At 42.3% G+C, this 15,777-nt stretch overlaps 1 long non-coding RNA gene across 1 annotated transcript; it reads right to left on the reverse strand.

Annotated features, from left to right (window-relative positions):
- Positions 1-4,497: 4,497 nt before the first annotated feature.
- Positions 4,498-11,894, reverse strand: LOC110348473 (uncharacterized). Its single transcript, XR_002393736.2, has 3 exons — positions 11,660-11,894; positions 10,160-10,303; positions 4,498-5,044 (listed from the first exon to the last, which is right to left on the reverse strand). It is a non-coding gene; the product is annotated as an uncharacterized LOC110348473 (long non-coding RNA).
- Positions 11,895-15,777: the final 3,883 nt, after the last annotated feature.

Here is a 15,777-nt window from a genome sequence, read left to right on the forward strand (position 1 = left end):
CTTCATCATTCCCATCCATCCTATATGTTGTAGTTATGATTATTCTTAGTAATAGTTCTATGGGTCACTTAGGACATTTTAAACATTTCGAGAGCACCATCCCTTCCTTATTGTGTCGATGTTTGCTACGATCTAGTCACCTCCCAGTGAAGGCATTGCCTCCTGCTTCCTTCACTCCAACTTTCTTACTCCTTTTCTCTTCTAAGTCTAGTTGTTACATCTTTAATCTAACAACATATACTATGTACTAGAAACAATTCTCTTTAATGTCTGGCATATAAATTGACTACAAAAAATTAAATAAAAAGCATCTATGTCGTGAGGACTAATATCACTTACCACAAGCCCAAGGAACATGCCGGCTTACATATGCTGCTCACCTGTCCCCTGCTGCCAAGCTGCTCAACCCCAAGGACGGAACTTGTTACCCCAGCCAAACAGATACTCTGATCGTGTGGCAGCAACCATTTCAAATGCTGTCACTTTTTTTTTTGCTTTCTACGTGGACCACGACTTTATTGAACCTTTAGGGTTTGGTTTGGAGGGCCTAGGACAGGAGGTGTTTAATCATCCTGTTTCCCCCTCGCAAACAGAAGAAGCATGTGCTTCCAGTATATCCCGAAATCTGCCCTCGACCGTATAACAAAATCTACTTTTTCCCAGAAATGCTTCTACAGGCAGTGTGACAGGCAGTGTAGGAAGAGGTTTTCCTACTTTTTGTATCTAGTTTAATCACCGTAACTTCTTTCTTGGTCCGTTGCCTTCCCAAAGGGCATCATGGTAGGTAATTTCGAATCCTTCTATGTCTAAAAATGTCTCTTGTCTCTATTCTAGTCTAATACTTGATTGATTGGTTAGGTCTGGAAGTTTTGTATCAAAATAACTTTTCCTCAGCACTTCAAAGGATTGCTCAATTGCATCCTAACACCCAGTGTGGCAGTCAAAAATCCTAATGTCCCCTGACTTTCAGGGAAAGGCTTTGTTGGTGAAACTTTCCTCGGGTCATAGCTCTACCCCATGTGTTCTGAAATTTCACTGTGAATGTGTCTGTGTGGTATCATACTTCATACCCCTTAATGAATGCTCAGCTCTGGGAAATTTTCTTGTTATCCAACCCTCTCTATTCTCTGCTTTCTATTTCTAGTATTCCTGGTAATTTGATGTTACACCTTCCAAATTTATCATATCTCATCTGTTGCATTGTGGTGATTCAGGTTCTACTTGACATTTTAGGAGTCTTACATTTTAGCAATCATTTATAATTTTGGAGAATAATTTCTGACTTTCTCATCTTTTCTCATGGAAACTAGCTCTAATTTTATAGATGTGACATTTTCTCAAATGCAAATATCAATATTAACACAACAGAAATTTTTCTGTTCCCTAAATTCTTTTTCTTCAATGATGTGTGTGTGTGTATGTTGTGTGAGTGTGTGAGTCGGCATAATGTTGCTATGACAAAATAACTCAAAATATCAGCTTAAAGGAGGAAAGGCCTATTTGGCTTCCAGCTTCCAGACTTTCAGTTGACACACATTTGGTTCTGATATTTCTGGGCTTGTGTGAGGCAGCACACGATGCTGAGGATCCTGTGACTGAGCAAAGCAGCTCACTGGGTGGTGGACAGGAGGCAGCAAGAACAGGAAGCCAGCCAGACAGGCAGAGCCTGGGGTCAGACAGCACCCTCACCCTGCCTGCGTCAGCTGCCGATGAGGCTGTGGGATTCTCATCACCTGCAGACTGATCCACTGACAAAGTCAGACAACTCGGGATCCAACCCATGCCCCCCGCCACAGTGCTGTGCTGGGGACTAAGTCTCCACACAAGAGCTTCCAGGGGATATTTTAGATCTGAACAATACCAACATATTTTACCTATGTACTTTACATATATATGTAAAATATATTATTCACAGATAGGTATATACATTTGCTTATCTTGCCCATTTTCTTCCTGCTCATTTTCCCACAGTGGTTATACCCTGAATGTTCATTTGTGCGTAAGAATGAAGGTCTGGGTGTATCCTGTGGGGCAGGCAGGAGTTTCTGCGGTGCTGTGTTTAAGTACACCTTTCCCTGGGGCATGAACAGCCATACCCAATGTGGTCAGCGACAGGGTTATGGGCTCGGCAGACTTTAATGTGGAGGGGCGTTCTCAGTCCCAGAGTGGAGACAATGCTTCTCTGCAGCTTTCAGTGTCTCCGGACAGATGAAGTTCCTCGGAGCCAGGTTCTTTCGTACCACGAAATGAATCAAAAGCGATACAGTCATTGGGCCGCGCTGACTACTCCAGCCGCAGAGGACTCCCAGTGCCCTCTCACTGCAGCCCTTCACTACCACGCCACACAGACCAACCTCCGGCCGCGACTTCAGCTTCCTGTCCTCCACACCTGCCAGCCTGGGCCTGGACCCTCTTTCCTTCCTTTTCCCTGGGTCACGAGTGAGCAGCCCTCCTCCTAGCCTCCCTTTTCACATTTCTGTGTTCTGTTGTCTAGAAATCTGTGCAACTGTCATCTGCTGATGACCTCTGCCTTCTTTTCCCTTGGTTGTTACAAATGTCTGTCCTAGCTACTTTACTGTTATTTCAGTGGGACTAGGGATGGAAGACAAGTAAATGAGCATGCTTGGCTGGGTGTGGTGGTGCATGCTTATAATTCCAGCACTTGGGAGGCTGAGGCAGGAGGATTTCCATGAGTTGGAGGCCAGCCTGAACTACAGAGTGAGTTCAAGGTCAGCCTGAAGTACATAGCAAGACCCTGTCTCAAAAAAACAAAAACAAAAACAAAAAATGCTTGGCCCACCATCTTGAAATCTCAGACGCAAATACACTATGTATTTCCAGGCAATTGTGATAACTCTTCTATTATACTTTCTCCATGATTTATTTCACTTCAAGATAGACATTATTCTAAGGTTAAAGATTGGAGTCATAAAATTATTATTAATTTCTCCTTAACCTTAATCCCTACATGTAACTGATAGTCATGAATCCTGTCTCTTATACCCTACAAAGGTTTTGAAGCCTGTTTCCTATTTAACATTCCCACTGTCCACACAGAAGTGGTAGACTGGTGTGAGGCTGCTTAAGAACTGAGTTCTGATCCTCACAAACCTGCCGGCACTGCTGGGACAGCTCCCAGCAGTTCCTCTGCCCGTGGCTTCCCCCATCTGACTCCTCCTCTCACTAACAGATCTCCTCTCCTGCTGACCCCTGAAGATCTAATTCTTATCATCTGCCATGTGTGTCCTGATGAGCAGGGCATGAGCCCAAGCTCTCAAGCTTATTAGCTTGGCCTTAGGGCCCTTCCATGTTCAGTCCTCCTTCTTCTGCCCTAACCTTCTTCTCTTTCTCCTTAAAAACTTCAGGTTCCAGCTGAGCTAAATTCTTTTCCAGGACTTTAATTTGTTCTGAAATTTCCTACCCTTATGTCCTTAGTTTTCTTATTTAAAAACCACGTTCCTCTCCCAGAGAAGGTGTTGTCAAGTTTTCCCCCATATTTCAAGAACCAACTTAAATGCCTACTCATTTCTGAAACATTCCTTGATCTTTCCAGCTGGAATCAATTTCTTTTTTTCCCTGTTGTATCATAATGTTATTTTACACTTCTCTTATAATCTTGCCATATTCTGACCTATTCAATAGTCATTTATATACCTGTATTTTCTCCAACATAAACTAGTTAGGTATACAATACAGACTGGAAATTCCTCGAGAATAGAAATCATGACTCCTAATTTTTATTCCCTTGTAACACTGAACATGGTGCCTGTTACATGTAGTAGACAATCAATAAATACACTGTGGGTGGAGGTAGATAAACCATCTGATAAAAAGTTACTGTTATAACTTTCAATAACTTTTCATTGTTCAAATTTATTACCCTAACAGTGAAAGCTCTCCACCTTATAGCCCCAAATTATTTTCCCACTCTTCTCTCCCAGGCATCTTAATTCATGCTTAATTGTTCTACTAAGAGACTGTATCCATTCCCACTACCTGACTGTGTTTATGATTCACACGAATGGTTCAAAGTGCTTCTCAGAAAGCCATTAAATAAGGTGTAGCCATCCAACCTACAGTGTTTCCTTCTGCTAACTTCATTTGGCAATTTTCACGTCAACTTCAATCTTTCTCATTACCTAAATTTAATTACTATCAAGTATCTTCCCTAGATAAATCACGTGTTTTTTTAATTGCCAAAGCAGTTTGTACATGGCACACCTTAGGTAATACTTAATTTAATGAAGATTGCATCATTTATTCAGATTAATCAGCAGTAATATGATTGCAATACATCCAAAGATATTAATTACATGATTTTCAAATATGCTTTAATATTTTCAACTGCAATTTATTAACATGAACTACATTAATGATGAATAATACGTAAATTATATACTAACTAGTCATTTAATGTATTTAAGAATAAGTCATTTAAATGGGCTAAGTATATCCTATCATGTTCATAATATATATATATATATATATATATATGCTTTACTTATGTCCTACAATTCATCAATATCAAATGACTAGACAGATAAAACTAAAGCTTGTAGTGAAATAAATAATGGAGAACAATCTCTTCTCTTTTCAACACATTTCTATAGATCATTCTGAGGATAATTTTAAAACTGATCTAAACTCATTTTGACAGAAACATTTCACACAAAGAAACAAAACTTTACTGCAAAATAAAGATATATTGCCATGTACTTTCATTATACTCCGGAATCTTGTCATCTCAGCCAAAACAAGCTATTTATTCTTGTTTATTTTTTTTCAGAATTTTACATCCACCTTACAAATGTATTCTTACCTTGTTTTAATTATCCTTTTTTCACAACCTGCTCTCACATTTCACGTTCTGTTTATTATAGTTGACAGCTAGTTCTGTTCCTCTTCTGTTTTGGACTGAACTTTGATTCTGCCTCTGTGGAATCTCAAGCCTATGGTCTTTTCCCTCCATCCACTCCTTTGCATCGGGCACTGTCAGTATCCTGAGAAACCTAATCCCCGGTCATGGCTTCAGGGAGCTTCACTCCTGTGGGAAAATATACTCACATGGTCGTTAAGATTATAATTCTAGCTGGGTGTTGTGATTAGACAAAAAACATGAATTAAATCTCTAAATATGAATTACTGGAGAGAAGGAACATGGACATAACAGAACTTGACTTTAGTTATATAAGCAGTTAACAAGGTAGAGGCAACATGCAGACGAAAAAACTATGACTGATGTGGGACAGAACTAGATTCCATCCCCCAGGTCTGCCACTAACCAGCTATGTAAGCTTAAGAAAATCATGTCACTCTCCTAAGCTTAGCTTTCTATAAAATAGCAATGTATTAACCAGGGCACTGCTTCTACCTCACAGGAGTCTTAGAAAGACAATAAAGCATTCTGCATAGTGTGTGACAGAGAGTGAGCACATGAAAAATCACTTCTCCAAGGACAAGACAAGCTAAGTGGAGAATACCAGGTCCACACAAATCCAAATCAATAAAACCCAGCAAAATCTGGGAGAACCCACGGCCCTCCAGACCCAATAGGCACTGGGTCCTGACAGAATCCTCCATCCTCTCACTCCCAACCGGAGAGCGTCCTTCTGCCAGTTACAACCCCAGACTGGAATCCACCGGTCAGATAAAGTAGTTAAACTTTTCCTTTGAAGGAAAAAAAAATAATGGAGGTAGGAGAAAAAATATAGCTCTGTTGCTGTCTCGGACAATGTTCTCAGGCAAAGAACCTGACTCACAGCTGGACAACTTCCAGAGAGAAAAATTTCCACTAGAGAGCAATGATAACACATTTTAAAAAATGGGACAAAGTTCTGACCTGGGTTTCCATATTAACGTCTTTGCTGCCTAACATTTCTGTGAACCTAATGACTCATTTTTCTGTCAGATCACTTGGTGAAGGAGACCGTGAAGGGCAGGACCTGGCCTGAGAAGATGGTGACCCAGAGAAGCGTCATCCAGCAGAGCCCATGTTCTCAAGCCCTTCCTGTGTCCACTCTGCCTGGAAGCGCGTGGCTCATCCACGCTGTCCTGGGGTGAGCCTACAATCCACAAAGGGAAATTTACTACGTTGCATCCTCACATCCACCACATGCAGAATTTCATGCACAGTACTGCTGAGGTCATATCAGTGCAGAGTGAGAAGAAGCAAGAAAAAACACCCCAGAATGATCCCAAAACAACATGGCTGATACTTGGCGGAGATAAAAGCACCCGATGGGCACGCAAGCTCGATTAGAGGCACCAGTCCGGCTGGAAGGCTCCAGCTGGAGAAGGTCAAAGGTTAAGAGCCCTGGATCTATTGAGCCCGGCTGTCTGGGAGCAGAGGGAGCATGTCCAGGAGGAGAGAACAGCACTTCGAGAGGGAGCTTGGGGGAGAGCCGCCTGGCCTGCGGGTGGACAACCACACCCAGAAAGGGGGGTGGGGTGAGATCCGGCCCAGAAACCCAAGTGAAGCCAAAGGGCGGCAGAGTCTCCTACAAACAAGATGAGGTGATGAGAGGAGCTGCGACTGCCCAAGGAAGCCAGACAGATACGGGCAGAGAGGCAGATAACTTTCCTAGGAGCATTTCCGATCCTGATCGAGCCGGGGACAAAGGCTGTTCAAATGGCGTGGGGGCGGGGAGAGGGTATTCTCATGGACAATTATAGCTTAAAAGGCATCTTGGAGATTTTGTAGCCTTAAATAGATGAATGGTATACTATTTTCTAGCCAACCACCAAATATAACTTGGTATCTGGAATACAATTTAATATGCATTCCCAGAATAAATTATATCACCCTAGCTATGTATTTCTGCCCTACAGGGCCATGTCCTTTCATCTCCTGATGTGCAGCGAAAGTTTCACTCACTTGCAGTCCCCTGCTTCTCCCCAGGCCGCCAGATGTCAGAGGACTTTTCCAACAGGCCCCAGCACAGACTCCGCACCTGGAGCACCCCCTCCACTTCCATGGCAAGTGCTGCCTTCCCATGGATTCTTTCAAGTCTGCCTCTGTCCTGAAATGCTGCATGGCTAGTATCCTTAGCACCTAATGGAAACCAAATCATCCCCAAAAACAAACACAAGAGGGTGGGAATCCCAGGAGCAGGACTACACACACTCAACACAGAGCAAACACAAAAGAAGTCCCCCTTTTACAACCTCATTCAGTTCTGTGCTATTGTATACCTCAAGTCTATTTGAAGAAAACACTTTAATAGAAAGCTTCCTACTTCAAACACCAACAAATTACTTTGATTCTACTTCAAGCTCTGTTTTTGGTTCTCCCACATTTTTGCCTTGATCCCTGATAAGAAACCAATATATCAGAGTGAATACCTGTTTGTGTCTATCGTCATTATCTTTATGAGATGGCATTAACCCTCTGCCCTTGGAGATAACAGAATCTGTTGTCCTCAGATCAAACAACTGAACCAGAACATCTGAGAATAGGGAAGTCTGTCCGTGCTCAGTGGTCTCTCCAGCTTTGCAAAACTAACCCTCCACCCATGCCCAAAGGCCTTCAAAAGTGATTTTAGTTGCTCTTATTCATCTGCAGAGGAAAAGTGGCAAACCCCAGAGCCATGACCATTCATCCCACCCCGTGATAACCCCGACCCTCGGAAAGCTAACATCTGTGTTGTGTTTGAGGTGGCCGATAGCCAACTGCAGATCAGAAAACAACAATTTCCCTGGTCAGATGTAAACCTTGCCTAGCATGTTGACTTTCTAAACCACCCTGTAAGCACAGTAAATTTAAATGGTAGATAGGGTTGTCTTTCCTTGGCTCATTTTCCACCAATTAATATTACCAGCATGAATGCCGTAGGATCAGGCAGACTCTGACAAGGCTCTGTCTAGACAGAGAAGCCAGAAAAGGGCTTTTTCCTTTTTATATTTTTGCAGAATGAGGCACTAATGTGCTACTCATGACTGGAGCAAATGTTTACATAAATCCATACTGGGAAAGGAAATACTGCCCTCAAACACTTCCAGGGGAGAGACTTTAGACAGGATTAGTTCAGCCACCATCTCAGTTCATTCCCTGTGAGCTTCACAGTCTTGAAAGCCAGCAAGAGGGAGGGCACTACCATGTGTAAGAAATAGGCGTAGCAAGATTATAAATCAGCACTTTCGACAGGCTGGTTCCCACTAGCTTTGCTAACTAAGACGAAGGCTGAATTTATGATGGTGGAGAGAAACTGACGTGGTCACCAGTGTTGCAAATGAATCTGAATCCCCAAGCGCTATATGAAAAATTAGAACGGGTACTTTTAAAAATCACTTTGAATAAGTACAGTGTACAATGTAAAAATACGTTACCCAAAATCTAAGAATCTTATTGTTCTCTAAGAAGAATTTTTTTTTAAATGGGCTCTTCCAAAAAGAAAAAGAAAAACAACACTTTAAGTCTTAAGATGCAAATAAAACCAGCAAGCTAACTTGCCCCTCAACCACCTATCTTGCTTGCAAATTCCTCCCACTCCTTTTCCATGTTTGCTTATACTGACTGAATAAACTGGGAGAGTCAATTTGCCAGGGAAGACTAAAGTCATAAGGTTTTGGTTAAGTAACCCCAAAGCCATCACTGATTTTTAACTTTATGAATCCATTCATAAGACCTAACCAAGTCTTACGGGTCACAAAGACTTAACCAAGTCAATACTTAGCATATTATAAGAACTCTCCTAAGCAATAGCGGAGGATTCGGAAATACTATAAAATGTGTTTCCTGCTCTTCAGGAGTTTACAATCAGATTATCCACATGAAAGATTACAGTTCTAGGAAAATGGAAATGGTGCAGGTATTTTCCTGGTAGTTTCCAGGGTGGGGAGATTTGAACAGATGAACGAACAGTATACATTTCCTTTTTTCTTCTTCTTCTTTTTTTGACACAGGGTCTCACTATGTAGCCCAGGGTGGACCATTCATAGCATCCAGGTCACAAAAAGAGTCTCGAGACTCAAACTGGGCAGATCTAAGTCCTTCCCTTGGATGTTTTTGATATGGAACTTCTCAGATGGAAAGACTGGGGTACATGGAGGGAACTGGCCCAGGAACACAGAGACAACATACTAGAGATGCAGAGATTCATATCGAATTGGGTCTGTTGAAATGGCCCAGGGACCACCTACCACATTCAGCAAGGCAACTTCCTGTCACTGCTTTCTAACTCCAGGGCCCTCCTGGGATGTCACTTGTTCCTTCTCTTCTGCACACACAAATATTCATATACCATTCACACACTTGGATGTGATCGTTTACAAACACATTCTAATCTCACTCACTCATGTCACCAAAGCCTCAGCTGGACCCTATTCTCCTGCCTGCCTGTCTGCCAGCCACATCTGCTGTACCTCCATCCCTCTTTCTTCAGTCCCTTATAACTCAGACCCCCTGGTACCCAGGAGGACACTTCGAGAAGCATAGACAGGAGGACTCTCTAAGAGTCCATCAACTCTCACCACTGCATGATAGCACTGACTATTACTCCTTTGCACATTCTGTTTCTCTTTGGGCTGTAAAAGGGGCAGATTTTGGAAGTGATCTCCTCTCCCCATCCTGCAGTTACATAAAACAGAAAATGGGCAGTACATGAACCTCAACCAAGAATAGTGTTTTTTCAGCTGCTTTTCTTTAATCTTGGGATTCCTGAATGGAAATGGATGGGAGGGAGCATAATTAGGTTTGATGCTTGAGAAATTGATTCCTAATAGTTTGTGAGGTTTAGGGTATTTGTCATTTCACTCATTATTCAAAGGTTTCTTCATGGTTTCCCCCACAAATAAAAGGGCTCTTGGGAAGCAAATCTGTTTGAAATTATTTAACTCAAAGATTGACACTGTAAAATTAGAAAGAAAGAGGTCAGATAACCCCTCGTGGAAAAGGGATCAATGGATTTCCAGAGCAAAGTCTGTTCCAGCATCGCATAGAGGTTTTCACATGACCACAGACACTGAAGAGACAAAAACAATCTTTTTAAAAAGAATAATTTTCCTTACAGGAAAGACAGACCCAAGTTTCATCCACATGACTTTTTTTCTTTCGTTGTCTGGACCCTTGGCTACTAACATGGCATCTACATTAATACAGATGCCGTGGAGTTTGGAATCTCCATTAATGTTACATAGCCTTGTCACCCAGGCTAGGACCCACCTGCTATTTTGGAATGATAAATTCATCTGTCTCCACAGAGGCTTCGGAGGTCTTCCTTCACTGGGAGTAGCATACTTCCTGCCATCCATGTGATGTGACTGTCGTGAGTGCTTCACTGCTCTGTCTCTCTCCTGACATTATCACCTGGTAAAAATGGATTCAGTAAAACTCTGGAATGACTAGGGTAATATCACTTTCTCCATAGATCTTACTTCTTGGCAGCTGTGAGTAACCCTACAGTGCAAGCAGGCGTGAGGCCAACAGAGAAGAACAGGTGGCCATTCTGCAGATGCACCGTGAAATGTGGGCCCCTCTGGGTGAGGCGGCTACAGGCAGAAATGCCTGTCCTCCAGCACCTATCCACTCCAACAAGTTTATTTTATCCTTCACTTGGAAGATGCATGGGTTGAAACCATTGGGTTTTTTTTTAATCATCTTTATGGTTCAGATCTAAAACGGTCCCTCCACAACCCCTTGTGTTTGGAAGTTGATTGGATTAGGAGTGGTGTATCTGGTTTGCCACTGGAAATCAGGGTTTGGTCAGAGGAGAGGGGTCTCCAGAGCATGACCTGCAAGGGTGCTTCTCCCTCCCCAGCTCCTCCCTTCACTCTCTGCTTTCTGACCGCCAAGACATGAGCAGCTCTCCACTGGTATGCACTACTGCCATGCCGTCCTTCTCTGGAACCCACAGACCATGGACTGAACCCTCTCTAAGCTGTGAGCCAAGTAAACCTCTTCTGCTTTAATGCGTAGGTATTAGGTGCTTTGTCTCAGGAATGAGAAAGTGACTAAGGCAATCATTTTATTTAAAAATATACAATTTGTCATCCTCCTTAGTTTTAAGAACCAAAGTCTTCAAGGAAGCTAGACCACATGTCTTCCAAAGCGTCCTTCAGATGTAAAATTCAAGCCAAGGTACAATGAAGGGGTAAATTTCTATGTGGTACGAAACACTCCAATAAGAATTCAGAAGAGGGGAGCAAAGAACAAGCAAATGTAGGTTACAGGATATACTCTTACAAAAAGTACTTAAGTAAACCTGAAGTTAAGTCCAACTCAGTGTTGTGCATTTTCGCTTGCTAATGCTGGTAAACCTATCTAAATGGGGAAAAAATGAAACTCTTAAGAGTATATTTAAAAAAAAGAAGAGGGACCCAGCCACGTGACAAGCTTCGTAGAGTGTGATCACACGTATGGACCCCAGGGCTTTGGGTTCTCCTTCTGAAAACACTGTAACCTGACATATTCATTCTCCACAGAGGTAGATGTGGCTGGGTGGCCAGTGCTGACCAAAATCTCTTCAATAAATGTACATGAGCACTTTGGGGCTTGAGCATTTAATTGCCAGTGTCCAACATCCTATGCTCTCTTCCCTTGATATGACAACTAGCAGCATCCCATGGAAAGGAACATTGCCAGCCAGGACCCTGGAGTGAAGATGCTGGGCTGTGGAGCCCTGCACTGAGGTAAGATGAGCACGGAGGGCCTGAAGAAACAAACCTTTGTTGCTTTCAATCCATACCACTCCAGCTGCTGCTGTGGCCAAACCTCAGTTCTCCTGACTGATCAAACACGGCTCTGTGGAGAAGGTGAAATCTGTTCATACAGAGGAGAGAAGAGAGGAAGGCGCTGGGAGATCCGAGAAATGCGCTCCAGTCCAGAGATCTGCAACACTGTAAGAGCAAATAAATAAAGACTATTCAGGGCTGGGCCTCAGGCACCAGTGATTTTCACAAGTTTCTCAGGTGATTCTAAAACACTGTATGCTCAGGGCTGAGAAATGGTGGTCTGAACGATAGAAATGAAAGCAGAATAAAAGTGAACACATAGCTTTGAAAAAAGGACAAGGAATCATGTGGTTCCCACGTGGTTCAAAGGTCCTGGATGGAGCCTCCGGGTAATCTCAACAAGGAAAATCTTGTTAAAATTTTGTCCTACCAAAAAAGAAAAATGTCCTGAAGTGGCCAATCAACAAATTACAACTGCCATTTCTGTGTTAGATTTTCAGAAAACAATTTTGAACAATGAAGAATACTTCAAAAGTCACACAGAGTTCACTGCTTGATGCAAATTTTAATCCACCACGTTAACATGTCCATTTGTAACTGTGTTACAGATTACTAATTATATGAATAACTAGTGCTGACAAGGTATTTACTATGAGCAAGGCTTTGTGCTAAGTAATTTGCAACCTTGATCTCTCAGTCTCTACAACATCATTCAACAGTTGCAACTATTATCCGTATATTCAAGAAGCTCACGAAGAAGAAGTAAAGGTACCAAGGATATGTAATGTTAAGACAGATTTAGAAAAGAATCTGGGTTTTCTAAGTCTAAAACCCATTCCTTTGCAACTACTACATCAAACTGATTCTCTGAAATTTCTTTCCATGTCATCGTCATTTTACCAAATAACTTTAACATAATAAAGAATGTTCTAATTTAAAGCAAAAAGACATTTGATGAAAAACAACAAATGTACTCGTCAAGAAATGCTGTTCTTCATGAGAAATAAGCATCATATCCAAAGCATCACCATTTTTATATATATATAAAAAAGAATTTGCAGAAAACGAAAAAATTCTCCCTCCCCCCAACAGTGACAACGTGCCAGTTTGAAGTCATTCACAAACATCCCAAATCAAAGTCAGCTTTTTACACACTTAGAGTGGCATAAGTCAATTTACAGATAACATTCACCAATTTCACAGTGGAAAGATAACTTCCAAATTGAAAAATTTGCAGTATTTTGATTTGGAGGCTATTTGGTTTTAAATACAATTGGGAAACTCTTGATTCAAGGTGGCAAGTGTTTTTTGTTGTTTTTTTTTAAGAAAAACTGCCAAATTGCCCTGATATCAAAAGAGCCCTTCATAAAATATAACCTGGATATCCAGTATACCTGTAGAGTTGTGCACTTCTTTGGTGTTAGATAAATCTTGCAAGAAATCAGGATGTGCCAATGGTCTTGGGGTGCAGAACTCTAGAGATGTCTAAGTGGTACCGGGAAAGGTCATATGTCCTTTTCCAGGAATAAACTGGCATAATAACCAATTTACCATAAGCTTACAGGCTTAAAGGATAAGAAGGACAATCATAAACAGTAATTCACCTCAGTTCTTCACAGGTCTGCCACCAATGTTGAACCGAACCGGTATATGTGTAACCCATAAATCCAGGGACCTGGTGGCCCAAGCTTAGAGCAAGACTGCATTCAAGAAAATGAAGGACAAATAAATACCCAAGCCATTTTAAAAGTAACACATACGCCACATGCCACAACCAAGGAGGCACTTTGATGTGCTTGCATAGTTTGACACGATCTTACATTCAGTCTCCCTGCCTTTTGCTAAAGGTCCAAGCCCTGAGTTGTCCTGGGGTTCACCCAGAGCCTGGACAGAAGCCCCTGCAGCTGAGCACAGACCTTTGAATGAGAGCCTGTCTGGTCCTGTGCAGACACTGAGAGTCGGTGCTGTTTGTTACACAGCATACCGCAGCAGCATCTGACATGCAGTGTGACTTTTCTCCTTCTGTCCCTCACTCATCCACAATAAGTAAGAACCCTGCCTCTTAGGGGATGAGGGAGGAGATAAACTGGAAGAGGCTCTACAAAATTAACTCAGCCAGGAAAAAGAAAAGATATTAACAAGGTAATGCTGGGAGAAGCCACATCATGATGCATTAAAGAAAGCAGCTTCTGAGACTGAGATGTGAAGTAAACGTGAGAATGAGTATGTTCTGAAGCAAAGGTGGCATCGTCTACAGTCCAACTGGAGGGCTGTAATCATCTTCAATAAAAAGACTAGCCACCTCAGCTTACTCGCAAAGAAACAAAGGCCATTTGGGCCCAATATAAGAAATCATACTGACAGGAATGTAAGCGAGACACACTGCAAGTGCTGGTCTGCCTGTTCAACTGCACTTTCCCCTTATTGGCCTGAGAGCCCCACAGCCCATGGCTATGGCCTGAGAAATAAATATTGGTCTTATCTCCTCGGTGAAACCTGATCCATAATTTAGAGTTTGTTCTTTGTTAATTAGGCCAATACTGTGTGTTTGTCACACCGGTTGCTTTTGTAGTTCCATCCCACTGTGTGGCAGATCAAGGACAGGTACCCCATTACTACTGACTTTGTCCTGTGAGAAGTCTTAGTCTTGGCACACGTGGTTGCTTGCCAAATATCTGGTGATGGTGTTGTAATAACGCCCTGACCTGAGGTGACCAACGGGGGTGACCAGAAATCGGGAGCATCTCTGTCTCCCACCTGCAGCCCCATGGTGTCCCTGTCCCCAGTGCAGTGTCATGGCCTTTCACGCACACTGACACTTTCATCAGGCCCAACATTAAGCCTGGGTTTTTCTCAGGCTCCTGAAGCTCAGAGTCACTGTGGGCACAGGGTAAGGAAGCCTTAAGAAAGCATAAAACCCTCAGTCTTCCCTTTGCTGCTGTGTGCCATGCTAAGGCCACCAAAGAACTGACACAATAAGAAAAAATAATTAAACCATGTGCTTATTTTTTCAAACACCACTGCTGCTGTCTAAAGGAGCGCTGTATAAATGCTTTTTCTTTGTTTTTTCTCTTAGTTCTTTCTTTTTCAAAAGCCACTTTTTTCTAACAAATTAATGTCACAAGTCTGCTGTCACCCTCTTTACAAGAACCAGTGTGGACAAAGCCATTGTAACGCACTGAAGAGGCAACTGCAAGGGGTGCATGCTGACACTGCTGGCCTGCCTCTGACCAAGATTTACAGCCGTAAACCTGCAGACCTCTGCCTCGCGTATGCAAATGTGAGCCAATTAGTGACTCACTTGCAGCTTCTAATTAAAAGGCCTGCATGATGGATTGCCACGAAATGGGCAGACAGGGACCTGGCCAGGCAGCACATCTATTCCCACACAAAGGACAGCCCAAGGAGAGAATCTGGGAAGACCAGCTCCCTAAAGAGCCATCAGAATTTTTTATCTACTAATTTGGAAGAAAAAATAAGTGGTGTGGGAAAATGTAATTATAATGCAACTAGGAAACAAAAACAGGCAAACAAACCACACATTGGTGCATCATTAAAGAAGAAAATAACCATTTTGGGGTAATTTCCCCATGGAATTCAGAACAAAAAAGGAGGAGGAGGAGGAGGAAGAAGAAGCAGAAGAAAAGAAGAAGAAGAAGAAGAAGAAGAGGAGGAGGAGGAAGAAGAGGAGGAAGAAGAAGGAGGAGAATTGGAGAAAGGTTTGGAAGAAACCACATGTGATTCTTTCCCCTCCAATTACAACAAATTTCCACAGTTTTCAGCTCAGCAAAATGCCCTGAACCAAAGCTTGGCAAATAGCAGAGGATAAAGTTGTTAATAAAATAAAAAATGTGAGTCCAAGACATTCAGACAGAGCTAGGTTGAATAGGTTCTCAAATTACTTAGACTAAGTTTGGAGATACTTGTTCAATTTCTGACTTTGAAGTTCAGCTAAAACAATCTAATTAAAATTCAGATTCAAAAGAAAAGAAAAGAAAAGCTCTGCTTCTCCCAGCCCTCCAAGGACAGACCTATAGGTCTCCACTGAGCCTGTATGCGGGGCTGGGGCTCTTCCTTCTGTCAGCCCCTCTGGCTGACATCAGTTACCTC

The sequence above is a fragment of the Heterocephalus glaber genome, unplaced genomic scaffold (assembly GCF_053883595.1).
Source record: "Heterocephalus glaber isolate CG9 unplaced genomic scaffold, H.glaber_assembly_v1.0 deba00001465, whole genome shotgun sequence".
In the NCBI taxonomy this organism is placed as follows: domain Eukaryota; kingdom Metazoa; phylum Chordata; class Mammalia; order Rodentia; family Bathyergidae; genus Heterocephalus; species Heterocephalus glaber.